This window comes from Arachis ipaensis, chromosome B9 (genome assembly GCF_059453495.1).
Source record: "Arachis ipaensis isolate K30076 ecotype BB chromosome B9, ASM5945349v1, whole genome shotgun sequence".
Lineage (NCBI taxonomy): Eukaryota > Viridiplantae > Streptophyta > Magnoliopsida > Fabales > Fabaceae > Arachis > Arachis ipaensis.
Window position 1 is genome coordinate 63,027,785 of NC_142444.1, and position 20,097 is coordinate 63,047,881.

At 38.7% G+C, this 20,097-nt stretch overlaps 1 non-coding gene across 1 annotated transcript; it reads left to right on the plus strand.

Annotated features, from left to right (window-relative positions):
- Positions 1-12,637: 12,637 nt before the first annotated feature.
- On the plus strand, positions 12,638-12,745 carry LOC148544880 (small nucleolar RNA R71). Its single transcript, XR_015901309.1, has one exon. It is a non-coding gene; the product is annotated as a small nucleolar RNA R71 (small nucleolar RNA).
- The last annotated feature ends 7,352 nt before the right edge of the window (positions 12,746-20,097 follow it).

Consider the following 20,097-nt stretch of genomic DNA (forward strand, 5'->3'; position numbering starts at 1 on the left):
AAACCACCAGAACCATCAGCAGAATAATCAAAATCTATACAGAAAATCACAAAATAACTACCCAATTCTAACTTCTATCCACCCTACAACCCATTAATTAACCAAAACAATTTCCACCAACCATCCTCATCTCACACTCAATCATATTCACCCTAAGAGTCCCAAAGAATCTCCAATCTAGGGATGATGATGGAGAAGATGATTAAACATCAAGAGCTAGCTTACAAAAATCATGAAGCTTTATTAAGAAACCTGGAAAGACAAATAGGCCAATTATCCAAACAACCAGAGAGACCAACCAATACCTTCCCCAGTGACATCATTCTAAACCCCAAAGAGGAATGTAAAGCAATCCAACTGAGGAGTAGAAGAACATTGGAGGATGATAAGGTTGGTAGTAAGAAGAAAGTGGCAATTGAAGAAAAGAACTAGGAAGAGCTCAAGGAGAAGGATGAGGAACCACTAGCTTCAAAGAAGGGAAAGCAGATTATTGAGGAACATTCACAAGAACAGAGTAAAGAAGTGAAGCCTTACACTCCTCCTCTGCCATACCCTCAAAGATTGCAAAAGGAGCTAAAGGATCAATAGTTCCCCAAACTTTTAGAAGTTTTTAAGAAGCTGGAGATCAACATCCCACTTGCTGAAGCATTGGAGCAGATGCCTCTATATGCTAAGTTCCTCAAAGAGCCCATCAACAAAAAGAGAAGCTAGAATGAAAGGGAAACAGTGTTCTTAACTTGAGAGTGCAGTGCAATAATCCAAGAAGGACTCCCACCAAAGCTCAAAGATCCTGGGAGTTTCTTTCTGCCTAGCACCATTGGCAATATGTCTATTGATAAGACATTATGTGATTTAGGATCAGGTATCAATTTGATGCCCTTATCTATGATGAGAAAGTTGTCTATCGAAGAAGTGAAACCTCTAAGGATGACCTTGCAACTAGCTAATAGATCAATGGTGATCCCTAGGGGAATGGTTGAAAATCTCTTAGTCAAGGTGGGTAAGTTCATTTTCCCAGCAGACTTTGTGATTTTGGATTTGGATGAAGAGGGAGGTGACTCTATCATATTGGGAAGACCTTTCCTAGCCACAGCAAGGGCCATCATTGATGTAGAAAAGGGGAAAATGACTTTGAGAGCACATGATGAGAAGATCATTCTGAATGTCTTTATGGAAATGCAACTACTGTTGAAGAGAACAGCTGCATGAGAGTTGAAAAGGAATACTTGAACTGGAAGGAAAAAGCCAAGGAGGCACTTATCAGCTCACCTATGAAGCGAAAGATAGACAGTGGAGAAGAAACAGAGGGTAAGGAACATGTGAAGGATGAGAAGAGAAGGCAGGAAGAGATTGAAGATTTGATCATTGGGAAGAAAGTCCCTAACATAAAACCTTCCTCCAAGAAAGAAGGGCCACTGAAGAAAGAAAAAAAGAGCAAGAAAAGGGCTCCAAAAGGGTAGAGAAACAAAAGAATACTAACTGAAGGATTCTCAAAAGGGGACAAAGTAAGATTGATCTACCAGCAGTTGGAGACAGATCCACAAATTGATGATTATTACACTGTCAATAAGATACTCTCATTAGAGCATATGGAGATTGATCATCAACGTACAGGAAGAAGGCTCACAGTGAGAGGGGACAAGCTGAGGCACTATAATCATCAGCCACCCTAACAAGGAACTAATGTCAAGCTAGTGACACTAAAAGAGCGCTCCATGGGGGGCACCCCATGATTTAATTTTCTTGCTGTTATTTTAATTTCAATAATTAATGATTTTTCTGGCATAAATTTGAACTCTCATGGGTAAATTTAATGGCTATATACATCGTGTCGAAGCATATGTCTTATTCCTAAGTTTAGTGTGCCTAAAGGAACTTTAAGATGGCTTTTCAAGCATGATGATTGGTGCGTGGCAGAAGTTAACCAATTTAGATATTTCAATTAAAAGGACAGCGTTGCACGTATAGCTCTTAACCGGCTAAAATCTGCCTCACCAATTTAAAAGGGGTTGTCACAAATTTTAGAAATAAAATACTGGGAGTATGAGTCCCAGGTCGTCTCCCAACGAGTTCCAGGAAAGTGTGCTATTTTATTAATCAAAAAATTCCCAGAAGGTTTGAGTTTTGATAATGAATAACTAAATTAATTGAGAATTAAAGCAATAAAAATAAACTAAGAATAATTATTGATATTCCAAATAAAAGCCTTGACTGGGGGAATAATTAAACGGAATTTCTATCCTTGTTGGGATCTTTTCAAGTGTAGTGTAAAAAGGGTGTTGTTCTCACTCGGTTATCCCTTACTAAATAAGGAAAAGTATGGTGATTAAGCTAACTCTTACCCTCAAATCCTAGTCCTCTCCCTTGGGGAGGTCTAGTGCTAGTAGGTATGAGTTACTTAACAACGTCCAATTCAACCAAGCACTTGAGCATTCTAACTCAAGTATCTCCTCTTAATCAACCCCCATGTCAAGTAGAAATTCTACTCCATTGACATGAAATTAATAATCATAAAAATATGAGAAGACATAATTAAATAAAATAAAATAGAGAATTAAAATTAATTAAAATAAAAATAACTCTATATATTAATAAATTCGAAACGCAACATAATTATCTGAACAGAGTCAATCAGTAACTAATTAAAAATAAGGGAATAAGGAAACAAACTAAAGTAATGTCTTCAACGGAGGTAATGACTCTCAGCATCCAAAAATCCAAGCTAAAGCATAAACTATCAATATAATGCAAATCTAAAAACTCATATCTAAAATTGACGTAATCCTAATGTGATGAATCAGAATGTGTGTGGATGCATTTTGAGTCTCAGCATGTTCCCTAGGTTTAGTCTGTGTTTCTGGGCCGAAAACTGGGTCAAAATGCGGCCCAAAATCGCCCCCAGCGTATTCTGTTATTTTTGCAGATCGCACAAGTCATGCGTACGCATCGTCCACGCGTTCGCGTCATTCAGCGATTTTTCTTGTCATGCGTTCGCGTGGTTCACGCGTTCGCGTCATTCGTGCAGACTCCAATCCACGCATTTGCGTCAAGCACGCATTCGCGTCGTTGCGAATTCTCCATTTCGCGCGTTCGCGTGGGTCATGCGCTCGCGTCATTTCTCGCTGGTCATCTCCTTAGTTTCTTGTGTTCCTTCCATTTTTGCAAGCCTCCTCTCCAATTTCCAAGTCATTCATGCCCTATGAAGCCTGAAATACTTAACACATGGATCACGACATCGAATGGGATAAAGGAGAATTAAAATACATAATTAAAAGTCTCTAGGAAGCAAGTTTTCAACCATGGAGTGATTTTGGGAAGGAATTGTAAATACATGATAATCATATGAATAAGTGGATAAAGATTTGATAAAACCACACAATTAAACACAATATAAATCATAAAATAATGGTTTATCAACCTCTCCACACTTAAACATTAGCATGTCTTCATGCTTAGTTGAAGGAGATAAAGTAAATGAGTAGGAAAATGTAAAACTTATGAATTGCAATGCAACATATATATATATATATATATATATATATATATGAATGCAACTATATGATCCTTGTCTACTTGGTTAAAAGTAAATAAACTCTTCAAGACAAACATAAATCAAATTCCACTAATTTAATTTATATAGTAAAAATAGGTAACATTGTAGGAAGATAGCTCATGAAAGCAGGGAACATAGAATCAAGCATTGAACCCTCACTGATGGTGTATGTGCACTCCAGTCTCTCAAGTGTATAGGGTAATCACTCTGCTCTTTCTAATCATGCTTTCTAAATTTTGTTCTTCACCTAATCAATCAACAACATTTAACATACCAATGCAAACATCATGAGGTCTTTTCAAGGTAGTAATGGGGCTAAGGTAAGGGTGAGGGTATATATATATATATATGGCTAAGTGAGCTTATAAATTGAATCTTTAATTAATCTAAGCTTTCACCTAACATACATATACTCTATATAACTTTAGAATCATGCCTAGCTACCCATAATTTTTACTTTTGCATTACATACTCATGCATCAACTTTCTTTTAATTTTTATTGCACATGCATTGATCTTTGAACTTTACTTAACTTAGAATCGGGGTAATTTTGTCCCCTTATTATTATTATTATTATTATTATTATTATTATTATTATTATTATTATTATTATTATTATTATTATTATTATTATTATTATTATTATTATTATTATTATTATTATTATTATTATTATTATTATTATTATTATTATTATTATTATTATTATTTTAACATGAAAATAAATATAGCTTATCAATGCACATGGATTTTTAATTTTTATAGTTTCACATGAGTAGGTACCCAAATTCCCATTATTTTATCATGACACATTCCCTTATTAACCCTTGTTTCCACAATCTTTCCATACTCAATTAACACACAATTTCTATCTTAAGCTAACCAAAGATTCAATTGGGATATTTAATTGTTTTTCCGCTTAAGGCTAGTGATGTGGTAAAATATAGAACAAATGGGATTAAAAGGCTCAAAATGGCTGACTAAGCTTATTTGGGATAAGTGAGCTAAACAAATAATGGCCTCAATCATACGCAAGCATATAACATATTAAACATTGGACATATAGGATGAAACAAAATAAGATTACAATCATAGAGAAGTAAACACACAAGAATAAAATATTTATGGTTAAATAATGTAACCATGTATTTAAGCTCAAATCTCACAGGTTGTGTGTTCTTAGCTTTTTAAAATATGTTCCAAATACAACTTCAAACAAATTTAACACAAAAGTTTTGACTTAAATTAGTGAAATTTTTCAAAAACAAAAAATAGGGTCTTAGAAGAGACTTATTATTTTCAATCAAGTAGAACATGCATGCAAATAACCTATTTCTATGCAATCTATCATATTCTACAAAAGAAAAATTAACTAAATATCCTATTTTACTGGTGTTTAAGGAAGAGAGTTTACCTCCGGAAGTCAGGTATTGACCGACCTCCCCACACTTAAGGCTTTGCACCGTCCTCGGTGCCATTTGTCAGGAACAAAGGGGGGCTGGTAGTAGCATCTCCACCATCGGGACCGTCATGGCTCCCTGTGCTGGTAAATGAAGTGGAGTCCGGGGTGTCTGGGTCTTTGTAGTTTCCCATAAGTAGCTCCTTAAGGTATGTAAATCGGCGCTTGTTACGACGCTCTCTTAACTTTGCTTTGTGTTCCTGCCGATCCAACCTTTCAAGTATCTGATGGAGCAGTTGGTTTATTGTAGGTGCTTGTGGTGTTGAAGGAGGAATGTCTTCACCTGGTTCTGTAGGCTAGCTTGTAGTGGCTACTGGCGGTCTGATATATTTCCCATTAGGGACGTACTGATCATCCCGTGGAAGTAAAGCTTTGGTGTCCCCAGCTCTGTAGGAGACTCTGGCTGTCGAGACGAGATCTGAAACCAAGGCGGGAAAAGGTAAGTTGCCCGCAATTTGTACGTGTCCCATTACATTCCGGATGTGTCTTGGTAAGTTTAGGTGCTGGTCTGTAAGGATACACCAGAGTAAAACAGCCATGTCTGCAGTGAAGGAGGACTTGTCAGTGCTCGAAAAGACATAATGGGACATGATTTGTGCCCATACTCGAGCCCCCAAGGTAAGTGCTGAAGCCGATATCCCTTTTGGTCGGGATCGATGGTATCCGTAGATCCATCTGCTGCCAGGTTGTGCAATAACTCTGAGATCGGCGTCCCAGTCAAATTGGTATGTCTGGCACTTGAGTGAGGCTTTTTGGAGTGCGTCTAATCCTTCTAGAGCAGGGGAAAGATCTAAAGCTTGTTGAATGGCCTCTTCAGTTATGGAGACTTGCTTCTGACGGACAAAGATAGACTGCATGGTTGGCATGTGAAAGTTGGAGTAGAATTCTACTACCCATGAGAGATTAACCTGCTGTGGCTGTCTCCGTAGGAATTCCCATTGTCTTTATTCGATTTGCAGCTCGACAAATTCAGCAATGCGGGTCGGAAGGATGAGAAGGTGCTCACTGTTATAATTCCTTGCTGCCAAGATGGGGAACATCTACTCACAGTAGCGGTTAGTGAACCGCGCAGTGTCCTTTACTGGGAAGGTTTTCTCTTTTTCATCGACCTTAATGATCCTCTTGATTCTTTTTGTTGAGGATTTAACCGCTGTTGAAGATGGCTCTACCACTAATGTCCTTTTTGTTCCTCTCCTTGCTGGTGGGTTGGGAGTAGTTTTCTCCTGGCCTTTCTTGGTGGCCATCCTGAAAAAGGAAAGAGAAAGTAATATGTAAAGCAAAGGGTTCGAGCAAGGGAGCGAATATTATGAGTGGTAATTAATGCACAGTAAGGAAGGATGTCGTTAACACATGGTCTAGACTACATGTGAAAAGTTCATCAAAGGTAATATAGTAAGTGCATGTGATGGTAATTAAATGCAAGATGTTTATTGGCATGCCGGCAAAGGCATGAGCAGCATAGATCAAGCATTCAATGTCCAAGTTAGATTACCACATCATTCAAACTAACAATCTGTTTGTATTGATAATTATATTTTAATCAATAAAATATAAAAGGAGTTTTGTGAAAAACAGGCATTAAAGTAGTAGGATAACATAAAAGTAGTGCATGATGCCATATGGGCTTTTTCACAAACACATAGCATGCATGGTAAATATGTTTTTGAAAATATAAAATAGAACATGCAAGTAACCCTTTAAAAGGTAATATTAATTGTTAAACAAATCCATGATAATCCACAAGCAAAATATAGAAAATAAAGATCGAAATAAATTTCCAACACCAATTAAAAGGAAAAAAATAGAAGAAAGAAAAAGAAAAAGAAAATATAGATAAAGAAAGTAAAAAAAGAAAAAGAAGAAGAAAACATAATAAAAATAAGAATAATAATGGAAAATTAAAGAGGGGAAGAAGAAAATAAATACCTTGATAATGGTAGTGAAAAAGAAGAAGTAGAAAGTGAGAAAGAAGTAAGAAGGAAGAAGAGGGAAGAAAGAAACAAGAAAGGATAAGAAAAATTAAGATTTGGGGAAGAAAAGATAAGATATTTTGGCTGATCTGGATATTATGTGCGCCGCACGTGACACGGACGCATGAGTCACGCGGTCGCGTAGTGTGTGATGTTTTTTAACTGACGCGGATACGTGGGTCACGCGGTCGCGTGACTTGATTTGTGCGAATGGCGCGAGGGCAGCGACGCGTTCGCGCAACTCTCTGTCTCAAACTTATTTTGCCAAAATATTTAGGTGACGCGATCGCGTGGTTGACGCGATCACGTGAATGGCCATTCTTTGAAGGATGACGCGGACGCGTGGGGCACGTGGTTGCGAGACAGGGCTGGTGCTTCTAGCATCACTCCAGCCCCACTCCATCATAACTTGCTGCCATACACCTCTTTTACGTCGATTTTTAAGGGCACGTGTTCGTGTGGATGACGCGGACACATGGGAGGCTTATTTTCTAAATGACACGGCCACGTGGTTGACGCAGATGCATGGGCATGTTTGTGCCTAAGGCACGCCTCCAGCCACGCTTTCGCGTGACTCTCTGTCCAATTCTCTTTTCTTCAAAAGGCACTGGTGACGCGGACGCGTCAGCGACGCTGCCGCGTCGCGTGCGTGCTTTTTTTTTTTAATAATATGCAGAATGCTCATGAAAACTATATGCAGCTATATGTAGGGATGATGAGAAGAGTCATTAACATCATAAAAATAAAGTAAAAATAAAACTAAGACTGAAACGGAACGATCATACCATGGTGGGTTGTCTCCCACGTAGCACTTTGCTTTTACATCCTTAAGTTGGACACTCTTTAGGCTCATTCTGCTTCTCTTGGTGGGTCTTCCAAGAGGAAAATCTCTAGTTCCTTTTGATTCTTCATCTTCTCACCATGATAAAGCTTTAGGCGATGTCCATTGACCTTTAGAAATTTGGAGTTAATAGGATGACGCAGGTGGAAAACTCCGTATGGCTCTACCTTTTCTACTCTGTATGGACCTTCCCATCTTGATCTCAGTTTATCCGGCATGAGCCTCATTCTGGAGTTATATAGTAGAACTAACTCCCCTGGTCTGAATTCTCTCCTTTTAATGTTCTTGTCATGGACAGCCTTCATTTTCTCCTTGTAACGCCTGGAGTTGTCATATGCTTCTAGGCGGAGGTTCTCTAGTTCTGCTAGTTGCAGCTTTCTTTCAGCACCAGCTTTTGTAAGATTCATGTTGCACTCTCTTACAGCCGAGAAAGCCTTGTGTTCCACCTCTACGGGGAGGTGGCAAGCCTTTCCATATACCAAGCGGAAGGGGCTCATCCCAATGGGTGTCTTGTACGCTGTTCTATATGCCCAGAGTGCATCTTGTAGCCTGGCACTCCAGTCCTTCCTATGAGGTTTTACTATCTTCTCTAGAATATGTTTAATCTCTATGTTAGAGACTTCTGCTTGCCCATTGGTCTGGGGATGATAAGCTGTTGCTACTTTGTGAATTATCCCATGCTTTTTTAGTAATCCTGTTAGTCTCCTATTACAAAAATGGGTGCCTTGATCGCTCATGATTGCTCGTGATGATCCAAAGCGATAGATAATATGGTTTCTAACAAAGGAAACAATAGTGTTAGCATCATCAGTGCGGGTAGGAATTGCTTCCACCCATTTAGAAACATAATCTACGGCTAACAGTATATAAAAGTACCCATTAGAATTTGGAAACGGACCCATGAAGTCAATGCCCCAAACGTCAAAAATTTCACAGAAAAGCATAATCTGTTGAGGTATCTCATCCCTCTTGGATATATTACCAAACCTTTGGCATGGAAACAAGATTTACAAAATGTAGCAGCATCTTTAAAAAGAGTAGGCCACCAGAATCCACAGTCTAGAATTTTTCTAGCTGTTCTTTGAGGGCCAAAATGTCCTCCACTCTCAGATGAGTGGCAGGCCTCCAAAATGGACTGGAATTCTGATTGAGGCACACACCGTCTTATTACCTGGTCAGCACCACACCTCTATAAATATGGATCATCCTATATATAATATTTGGACTCGTTTTTCAGCTTCTCTCTTTGGTGCTTAGTAAAATTTGGAGGAAAAGTGTGGCTAACTAGATAATTAGCTACAGGTGCATACCAAGGAACTACTTCAGATACTGCTTGTAAGCTATGAAATGAAAAATTATCATTTATAGGAGTGGAGTCATCCTTAATGTGCTCAAGGTGACTCAAGTGGTCTACCACTAAATTCTGGTTACCACTCCTATCCTTAATTTCTAAATCAAATTCTTGCAACAGCAGTATCCAACATTTTAGCCTTGGTTTGGACTCCTTTTTAGCTAATAGATATTTTAGAGCGGCATGGTTTGAGTACACTACTACCTTAGTACCAAGTAAATAGGCTCGGAATTTATCCATAGCAAAAACAATAGCAAGAAGCTCTTTTTCAGTAGTAGTGTAATTAGACTGAGCAGCATCTAAAGTCTTAGATGCATAAGCAATTACAAAAGGGTCCTTACCTTCGTGCTGAGCTAGCACTTATCCTACAGCATAGTTGGAAGCATCACACATAATTTCAAATGGCTGGCTCCAGTCTGGTCCTCTCACAATTGGAGCTTGAGTCAGGGCGTTCTTCAGCTTATCAAATGCCTGCATACAATCCTCACTGAACTCGAACTCAATTTCCTTTTGCAGCAATCTGGATAAAGGTAATGCTACCTTACTGAAGTCCTTAATGAATCTCCTGTAAAAACCTGCGTGGCCAAGGAACGAATGGACTTCCCTCACAGAGGAGGGGTAAGGTAAACTAGAAATAACATCCACCTTTGCTGGATCTACAGAAATGCCAGTATTAGACACAACATGTCCTAGTATAATTCTTTGTTTGACCATAAAGTGACATTTTTCAAAATTTAATACAAGGTTTGTACTAACACACCTATCTAACACTTTAGATAAACTATCCAAGCAAAGGTTAAATGAATCACCATATATGCTGAAATCATCCATAAAAACCTCCATAAAGTTCTCAATAAGGTCAGAGAAAAGACTCATCATACATCTTTGGAAAGTAGCTGGTGCATTGCATAAGCCAAAGGGCATTCTCTTATAAGCATAAGTCCCAAAAGGACATGTAAAAGTAGTCTTTTCCTTATCTTCAGGAGCTATATGAATTTGAAAGTATCCTGTATAACCATCTAAAAAGCAGTAATAGGATTTACCTGACAGGCGATCAAGCATTTGATCAATGAATGGCAAGGGGTAATGATCCTTGCGAGTGGCTTGATTGAGACGCCTATAGTCAATGCAAACTCTCCATGAATTCTGCACTCTAGTTGTCAGGAGCTCTCCATGCTCATTTCTTATTGCTTCAAGTAGTTTGGTTACTTCTTTTTTGACAACTTCTAAGATGGTGGGATTCAATCTTCTTTGAGGCTGACGGACAGGCTTTGCTCCCTCTTCTAAGAATATTCTGTGTTCACAAACTTGAGGGCTAATGCCTACTATATCCGCCAAGCTCCATCCAATTGCTTTCTTATGTTTTCTCAGCACACTGAGTAGTTGTTCTTCCTGTTGAGAAGTGAGTTCCTTTGCAATGATGACTGGAAACTTCTGCTTTTCCTCAAGGTAAGCATACTTGAGGTGTGGAGGAAGGGGCTTTAATTCTAATTTCTGCTCATAGCTAGGCTCTAGATCATCCGGGGCTGGTGATAATGGTAAAGTCTTCTCATTATTTTCAGAAAGTGTCCCCACACTTGGACCTTGCTCCATGTACTTCTCTTCTAATTCTTCCTGGTGAACTTCAGCTACAGTTTCATCAATAATGTCACATTGGAAGATAGAACGATCTTCCGGAGAATGCTTCATAGCTTCATTTAAACTGAAACTCACTGTTCTGCCATCTATCTCAAAGGAGTAAGTTCCTGAGAATGCATCCAGCTAGAACTTTGAAGTCTTCAGGAATGGTCTTCCAAGCAGGATTGATGATGGTCTTCCTGAGTCATTAGGGGGTATTTCCAGGATGTAAAAATCAATGGGAAATGTGAGCCCCTTAATGCTCACTAATACATCTTCAGCAATTTCAACTACTGTAATAATGCTTTTATCTGCTAACACAAAACGAGCTACCGACCTTTTTAAGGGAGGGAGCCACAAAGTATCATATATAGACAAAGGCATTATACTAACACATGATCCTAAATCACACATGCAGTCAGAAAAATTTACACCTCCAATGGTACAGTTAACCATACATGGACCTGGATCACTACATTTTTCAGGTATATTTCCCATTAAAGCAGATATAGAACTACCTAAAGGAATAGTTTCTAATTCATTAATTTTATCTTTATGTATGCACAAATCCTTTAGAAACTTTGCGTATTTAGGTACCTGTTGAATAACATCAAAAAGGGGAACAGTTATCTCAACCTTTTTGAATATTTCTACCATTTTGGGATCAAGTTCCATCTGCTTTCTGTGCTTCCTTGCAAGTTATGGAAAGGGAATAGGATTGGCGCTCCTTGTAGTTTCAACATCCTTTGATGTTTCATTCTGTGGTTGAACTGCTTCTTCTTCAACTATGTCTTGTATGTCCTCTTCCTCTTCAGCATCTTCCACTTCCACCACATCCTCTGCTGGCACGTGTTCTAGTGGGCTTGGCTCCTCATGGTTCCTCTCTTGTAGTGTGGTTCCAGACCTCAAGGTGATGGTATTGATGCCACCTTTGGGATTAGGCAGTGGTTGAGAAGGAATTCTACTGGAGCTTGAAGGTTGATGTGTGGAATTAAGTGATGAATCCATTCGGGAGATAAGAGCTTATAAAGTGGCAGTCAAGACATTCAGACTAGAGTTCAGCTGAGCCTGCATGTCTTGTTGTCCTTGCGCAAGAGAATGGAGCATCTCGTCATTTGATGAGGAATTAGAATAAGTGATCTGAGGAATTTGTTGTTGGTTGTGCTGGGTTCCTTGTGATTGTCTTAAGTGAGGTGCTTTGTAAGGTTGATTCTGATTCTGTTGTCTGTTGTTATTATTGTTATTCCACCTCTGGTTTCCATTATTGTCTCTGCCTCCTCTGTTAAAGTTATCCCTCTATCCATGGTTAGAATTATCTTTCCATCCTTGATTGGAGTTGTCCTGCCATCCATGGTTATAGTTGCCACCTTGGTTGTAGTTGCCACCTTGTTGATTGTATCCTTGATTCGAGCGGTCATAGAAGTTGTGAGTGGCTGCCACAGTGTTGTCTTCCTAGAGCTGCAGACATTCATCAGTATAATGACTATAATCAGCACAGATCCTGCATAATCTTTGTGGAACTAACTATTGGCTTTGTTGTGGTTAAGGCTTAGCTTGTTGTGCCTGTTGTTGATTTAACTACATCTGCTTCAGTAGGTTGGTCATTTCACATATACTCTGGGTAAGAGCAGTAGTCTCTTTGCTAGAGGAAATCTCTGCAACAGCTTTGGGATTGTTGTGCCTCTGTCTGTGATTCCTAGTGGACTCAGCTAAGTCGCTGATCAGTTGCCATGCTTCATCTGCGGTTTTGTACTTTTTCAGAGAACCATTACTGGCACCTTCCAATGTAGTCTTATCCTGGGGGTTCATGCCTTGAGTGAAGTAGCTGATCAATACTAGCTTACCAATCATGTGATGGGGACATGCGCCCAGGAGATTATTGAAGCGCTCCCAATATTCATAGAGAGTCTCTGATTCACCTTGAACAATGCAGGAGATCTCTTTTCTCAGTCTATCTGTGACTTCAGCTGGGAAGTATTTTTCCAAAAATTCTCTCCTGAGTATATCCCAGTTGGTAACAGTTACTTCAGGTTGGGAGTAGTACCACTCCCTTGCTTTTCCCTCAAGAGAAAATGGGAAAGCGGTTAACAGAATAAAAGTTTCATCTGCACCATGACACCTAACAGTAGAACAGGTTGTCTGGAAATTCCTAAGGTGCTTGATAGGATTTTGAGCAGGTAAGCCATGAAACTTGGGCATCAAGTTGATCAGTGTGGTTTTTAGTTCAAAATCTGCAGCTGCAGTCGGGTGATACACTTGATACGGCTGCAGTGTAAAATCTGGGGCTCCAGCTTCCTGGAGAGTGATCCTCCTAGGTGCTGCCATGTTTCCTACATGTAAATCAACTGGATTAGTAGTAAATGAGCTTGTCTCGCTCTCAGATGGCGGTTCAGATTCGCCCTCAGATGAGACCGGTGAATTGATAATAATCACTTCACCACCCTCAGAGGCTAACCGACGTCGAGTTTGTCTAATATGTGAAAGAGTTCTTTCAATTTCAGGATCAAATGGGACTAAACTTGGATCAGGCAATGAACGCGTCATTCAATGAGAAAGACATGTAACTCATGGTAACAGAAATAAAAATAAAATATGCAAATAAAAATAAAATATATACACTAATTAATAATTTAGCACACTATTGAAACTCCCCGGCAATGGCGCCAAAAATTGGTGCGTGGCAGAAGTTAACCAATTTAGAGATTTCAATTAAGAGGACAGCGTTGCACGTATAGCTCTTAACCGGCTAAGATCTGCCTCACCAATTTAAAAAGGGGTTGTCACAAATTTTAGAAATAAAATACTGGGAGTATGAGTCCCAGGTCGTCTCCCAACGAGTTCCAGGAAAGTGTGCTATTTTATTAATCAGAAAATTCCCAGAAGGTTTGAGTTTTGATAATGAATAACTAAATTAATTGAGAATTAAAGCAATAAAAATAAACTAAGAATAATTATTGATATTCCAAATAATAGCTTTAACTGGGGGAATAATTAAATGGAATTTCTATCCTTGTTGGGATCTTCTCAAGTGTAGTGTAAAAAGGGTGTTGTTCTCACTTGGTTATCCCTTACTAAATAAGGAAAAGTATGGTGATTAAACTAATTCTTACCCTCAAATCCTAGTCCTCTCCCTTGGGGAGGTCTAGTGCTAGTAGGTATGAGTTACTTAACAACGTCCAATTCAACCAAGCACTTGAGCATTCCAACTCAAGTATCTCCTCTTAATCAACCCCCATGTCAAGTAGAAATTCAACTCCATTGACATGAAATTAATAATCATAAAAATATGAGAAGACATAATTAAATAAAATAAAATAGAGAATTAAAATTAATTAAAATAAAAATAACTCTATATATTAATAAATTCGAAACGCAACATAATTATCTGAACAGAGTCAATCAGTAACTAATTAAAAATAAGGGAATAAGGAAACAAACTAAAGTAATGTCTTCAACGGAGGTAATGACTCTCAGCATCCAAAAATCCAAGCAAAAGCATAATCTATCAATGTAATGCAAATCTAAAAGCTCATATCTAAAACTGACGTAATCCTAATGTGAGGAATCTGAATGTGTGTGGATGCGTCTTGAGTCTTAGCATGTTTCCTAGGTTTAGTCTGTGTTTCTGGGCCGAAAACTGGGTCAAAATGCGGCGTGAAATTTTCCCCAGCGTATTCTGTTATTTTTTGCAGATCGCGCAGGTCACGCGTACGCGTCGTCTACGCGTTCGCGTTATTCAGCGATTTTCCTTATCACGCGTTCGCGTCATTCGTGCAGACTCCAATCCACGTGTTTGCGTCAAGCACGCGTTTGCGTCGCTGCGAATTCTCCATTTTGCGTGTTCGCATGAGCCATGCGCTCACGTCATTGCTCGCTGGTCATCTCCTTAGTTTCTTGTGTTCCTTCCATTTTTGCAAGCCTCCTCTCCAATTTCCAAGTCATTCATACCCTATGAAGCCTGGAACACTTAACACACAGATCACGGTATCTAATGGGATAAAAGAGAATTAAAATACATAATTAAAAGTCTCTAGGAAGCAAGTTTTCAACCACGGAGTGATTTTTTGAAGGAATTGTAAATACATGCTAATCATATGAATAAGTGGGTAAAGATTTGATAAAGCCACACAATTAAACACAATATAAATCATAAAATAATGGTTTATCAATGATCATATGTCCATCTTAGGATATATACTCAATCATTTTACTGGAGTATATAGCCAAACATTAAGTTTGATGTTCTACATATGATAAGAAGCTCAAGAAAGTCACTCTTTACTCAAAGAGTCAAGTTTGTGAAAAGATAAACCATATCTTACATCATTTTTGTGAATTTATTTTGCTAAGGTAGAAAATAAAATGTCCCTTGTAATGAATATACTAACCATAATAGAAAATTAATTGGGTTTTCATGTGAATCACTTGGCACAAAACAAGTTTGGTGTTTACCAATATTTTGTTCAATTCCTTGTGACACGGTTAGCTATTCATGTATAAGGAACATATGGCTGAGATTTCCAATTTCCTATGGCTAGTCATTTAGTTGAATTTTTTTTATTTAAAACCACCACCTCTTTGAATTAAATCTTTGTTATATTAATTCAGGTGGATAAGCATGAAGAAGAGAAGACTGAAGGAAAAGACAAGACCATGCATGTATGGTGCACGAAATTACAATCACACTTTTGCAACTCCGCACAACTAACCAGCAAGTGCACTGGGTCGTCCAAGTAATACCTTACGTGACTAAGGGTCGATCCCACGGAGATTGTCGGCTTGAAGCAAGCTATGGTTATCTTGTAACTCTTAGTCAGGAAAACAATAATTCTCAAACTTAATTGTAAAAAGTAAAAGAACATGAATAAATACTTGTTATGCAGTAATGAAGAACAGGTTGAGGTTTTGGAGATGCTTTGTCTTTTGAATCTCTGCTTTCCTACTATCTTCTTCTTTATGCACGCAAGGTTCCTTCCATGGCAAGCTTTATGTGGGGCATCACCGTTGTCAATGGTTACTTCCCGTCCTCTCAGTGAAAATGTTCCAAATGCGCTGTCACCGCACGGCTAATCAGCTGTTGGTTCTCGATCATGTTGGAATAGGATCCATTAATCCTTTTGCGTCTGTCACACGCCCAACACTCACGAGTTTGAAGCTCGTCACGGTCATCCCTTCCCAGATCATACTCAGAATACCACAGACAAGATTTAGACTCTCTGGATCTCAGGAATGGCCGCCAGTAATTCTAGCCTATACCACGAAGGTTCCAATCTTAGATTAGAGACCCAAGAGATACACATTCAAGCTTGATTGCATGTAGAACGGAGAAGGTTGTCAGGCACACATTCATAGGCGAGAATGATGATGATTGTCATGGATCATCACATTCATCAGGTTGAAGTGCGAATGAATATCTTAGAATAGAAGCAAGCGTGATAGAATAGAAAACAGTAGTAATTGCATTAATTCATGAAGAACAACAGAGCTCCTCAACCCCAACAATAGGGTTTAGAGACTCATGCCGTAGAAGATACAATATAAAATGTGTAGAATGTCATGAGGTACAAAATGAATCACTAAAAGTGGTTTTTATAATCAACTAGTGACCTAGGATTACAGAAAATGAGTAAGCTAGGGTGTTTAGTGTAAAAATCCACTTTCGGGGCCCACTTGGTGTGTGCTTGGGCTGAGCATTGAAGCTTTTATGTGTATAGACATTTCTTGGAGTTAAACGCCAGCTTTTGTATCAGTTTGGGCGTTTAACTCCAGCTTTTATGCTAGTTCTGGCGTTTTGACACCAGAATTTCTATGCTGACTTGGAACGCCGGCTTGGGCCATCAAATCTCGAGCAAAGTATGGACTATTATATATTGTTGGAAAGCTCATGATGTCTACTTTCCAACACAATTAAGAGCGTGCCAATTGGGCTTCTGTAGCTCCAGAAAATTTACTTCGAGTGCAGGGAGGTCAGAATCCAACAGCATCTGTAGTCCTTTTTCAGCCTCTGAATCAGATTTTTGCTCAGGTCCCTCAATTTCAGCCAGAAAATACCTAAAATCACAGAAAAACACAAACACTCATAGTAAATTCCAGAAATATTATTTTTGAATAAAAACTAATAAAAACATAATAAAAACTAACTAAAATATACTAAAAACATACTAAAAACAATGCCCAAAAGCGTATAAATTATCTGCTCATCACAACACCAAACTTAAATTTTTGCTTGTCCCTAAGCAACTAAAAATCAAATAGGATAAAAAGAATAGAATATACAATAAATTCCAAAAACATCTATAAAGATCAGTCTTAATTAGATGAGTGGGGCTATTAGCTTTTTGCTTCTGAACAGTTTTGGCATTTCACTTTATCCTTTGAAGTTCAGAATGATTGGCGTCTATAGGAACTCAGAATTCAGATAGTGTTATTAATTCTCCTAGTTCAGTATGTTGATTCTTGAACACAGCTACTTTATGAGTCTTGTCCGTGACCCTAAGCATTTTGTTTTCCAGTATTACCACCGGATACATAAATGCCACAGACACATAACTGGGTGAACCTTTTTCAGATTGTGACTTAGCTTTGCTAGAGTCTCCAATTAGAGGTGTCCAGAGCTCTTAAGCACACTCTTTTTGCTTTAGACCACGACTTTAACCGCTCAGTCTCAAGTTTTCACTTGACACCTTCACGCCACAAGCACATGGTTAGGGACAGCTTAGTTTAGCCGCTTAGGCCAGGATTTTATTCCTGTGGGCCCTCCTATTCACTGATGCTCAAAGCCTTGGATCCTTTTTATTTTACCCTTGCCTTTTGGTTTAAAGGGCTATTGGATTTTTCTGCTTGCTTTTTTTCTTTCTTTTTTTTTGTTTTTTTTTTTGTTTTTTTCTTTATTTTTCGCCTCTTTTCTTTTTCTGCAAGCTTTTCACTGCTTTTTCTTGCTTCAAGAATCATTTTTATGATTTTTCAGATTATCAATAATATTTCTCCTTTTCCATCATTCTTTCAAGAGCCAACAATTTTAACATTCATAAACAACAAATTAAAAAATATACACTGTTCAAGCATTCATTCAGAAAAATAAAAGTATTGCCACCACATCAAAATAATTAAGCTGCTTTAAAATTCAAAATTCATGCACTTCTTTTTCTTTTTCAATTAAAAACACTTTTTATTTAAGAAAGGTGATGGATTCATAGCTTTAAGGCATAGACACTAAGATACTACTGATCATGTAATAAAAACACAAACATAGATAAACATAAAGCATAAAAATTTGAAAAATAGAAAATAAAGAACAAAAAAATTAAAGAACGGGTCCACCTTAGTGATGGCGGCTGGTTCTTCCTCTTGAAGATCTTATGGAGTGCTTGAACTCCTCAATGTCTCTTCCTTGCCTTTATTGCTCATCTCTCATGATTCTTTGATCTTCTCTAATTTCATGAAGGAGGATGGAATGCTCTTGGTGTTCCACCCTTAGTTGTCCCATATTGGAACTTAATTCTCCTAGGGAGGTGTTAATTTGCTCCCAATAATTTTGTGGAGGAAAATTACATCCCTTGAGCTGAATCTCTCCATCTCTCATGACTTGGAGGTGGAAGCTTTTGCCTTCCCTTTCCTCTTTCTAGAGGTTTCTCCGGCCTTAGGTGCCATAAATGGTTATGGAAAAATAAAAAGCAACACTTTTACCACACCAAACTTAAAAGGTTTGCTCGTCCTCGAGCAAAAGAAGAAGGAAGAGAGTAGAGGAAGAAGAAATAGAGGAGATGGAGGGGGGTTAGTGTTTCAGCCAAGGGGGAGAAATAGTGTTGAAGATGTGTGAAAATGAAGGGGTGAAGATGGGTTTATATAGGAGTGGGGAGAGGGTAAGGTTCGGCCATGTATGGGTTGGTTTGGGAGGGAAAGTGGTTTGAATTTGAATGGTGAGGTAGGTGGGATTTATAATGGATGGATGTGGATTGGTGAAGGGTGTTTAGGAAAGAGTATTATGAAAAGGTGTGAAGAAGAGAGAGAGTGAGTTGAGGTTCGTGGGGATCCTGTGGGGTCCACAGATCCTGAGGATGTCAAGGATTTCTCATCCCTGCACCAAATAGGCTTGCAAAACACCCTTTGCTGCCAATCCTGGCGTTAAACGCCAGGTTGCTGCTTATTTCTGGCATTTAATGCCAGCTTCTTGCCCTTTTCTGGCATTAAACGCCAGTCTGGTGCCTATTTCTGGTGTTAAATGCCCAGAATGGTGCCAGACTGGGCGTTTAACGCCCATTCTGCTGCCCTTACTGGCGTTTAAACGCCAGTAGGATTCTCCTCCAGGGTGTGCTGTTTTTCATTCTATTTTTCAGTTTGTTTTTGCTTTTTCAATTGTTTTTGTGACTTCACATAATCATCAACCTACAGAAAACGTAAGATAATAATGGAAAATAAATATATATAATTAAAGAACATTGGGTTGCCTCCCAATAAGCGCTTCTTTATTATCTTTAGCTAGACCTTGACTGAGCTTTATTCTAGTCTCAGTTTTGAGCATTCTTGCTCAAAATTGCTTTCAAGATAATGTTTGATTCTCTGTCCATTAACAATGAACTTTTTGTCAGAGTCAATATCCTGAAGCTCAGCATATCCATATGGTGACACACTTGTAATCACATATGGTCCCCTCCACCGGGATTTCAACTTCCCGGGGAATAATCTGAGCCTAGAGTTAAACAGCAGAACCTTCTGTCCTGGTTCAAAGACTCTAGATGACAGTTTCTTGTCATGCCACCTTTTTATTTTCTCCTTATAAATTTTTGCATTTTCAAAAGCATTGATTCTGAATTCCTCTAGCTCATTCAGCTGGAGCAATATTTTCTCTCCAGCTAACTTAGCATCCATGTTTAGGAATCTGGTTGCCCAGTAGGCTTTATGTTTCAATTCCACGGGCAGATGACAGGCCTTGCCATACACAAGCTGGTATGGAGAGGTTCCTATAGGAGTCTTGAATGCTGTTCTGTATGCCCACAAAGCATCATCCAAGCTTTTTGCCCAATCCTTTCTATGGGCAATTACAGTCCATTCCAGAATTCTTTTTAGTTCTCTATTAGAGACTTCAGCCTGCCCATTTATCTGTGGGTGATATGGAGTTGCTACTTTGTGCCTAATTCCATATCGGACCATAGCAGAGTATAGCTGTTTATTGCAGAAATGAGTGCCCCCGTCACTGATTAGCACTCTGGGGACGCCAAATCTGCTGAAGATATATTTCTGGAGGAATTTTAGTACGGTCTTAGTATCATTAGTGGGTGTGGCAATTTCTTCTACCCATTTAGATA